Below are 922 nucleotides of genomic sequence, written 5' to 3'. Positions count from 1 at the left end.
AACAGTCTATATTGCAATAATAGTATAATAAAAACTTTGTAATGAACTTTTTTCTTTAAACTATAACATACGACGATACATTTATTACTAAGAATAATTAGTCTACATCCTTTTTTAAATCTGTTAGCAAAAATAATTGGTGTGCATTACATCATTTGAAATGTACAAATATACTTTTGATCTGGCTTTTTTTTTTTTTTTAAAGGCTTTTCGTCACGGAGGCTCAGACCTCCGCAAGCTTTCCCATCGGAGGGAAACGCCTTCTTGAAGGTAGTCCAATGCAGCAGTGGATAAAAGACTTGACAACACACCTTTTCCAGACTCTACCGTTTTCAAGGCTACCTCCACATGCACCAGGGTAGCGGGACACTATCCCATACCCAGTAGGTGTGCCGGAGTATTAGATGGCTGTCCCACGGACAGAGATCTTGGGAACAGTCCAAAACACAAATATTCCAATGGATGTGGGGGATAGTGGGGATAATCCCAACACCAAAAATGGGGAATGGGGCCATCCCATATCTTACCAAGGATGTCAGGACTGTACCCACAATCACCAGGGTAGTGGGAGGCCATCAGCCATCCCACAGCAGTAGAGGGGATTGTGCCACATCCATCGGGATAATTGAGGATGCCTCCGACCCAACACGAAAGTGTTGTAATACCAACCAGGGCATCCCACATCCACCCAAGACTCAAGAGGTATTGGGGCTGTCCCATAATCACCAGGGAAGTGGGAAGACGTCCCACAGCCACCCAAGACTCCAAGGTACTGGGGCTATCCTACAATCACCAGGATATTGAGAAGCGTTCCCAAAAACACCAGAGTCGCAGAAGACTCCCACACCCAGCAGGGTATTCGGGGTCAGCCTACCCCTACTCAGGTATACCCCACTACCTCGATGGGTACCATCGAGGTAGT

The sequence above is a fragment of the Leptonotus elevatus genome, chromosome 6 (assembly GCF_054856555.1).
Source record: "Leptonotus elevatus isolate MCC_2025b chromosome 6, RoL_Lele_1.0, whole genome shotgun sequence".
NCBI classification, from domain to species: domain Eukaryota; kingdom Metazoa; phylum Chordata; class Actinopteri; order Syngnathiformes; family Syngnathidae; genus Leptonotus; species Leptonotus elevatus.
Note: the sequence above shows the minus strand (reverse complement) of the source record.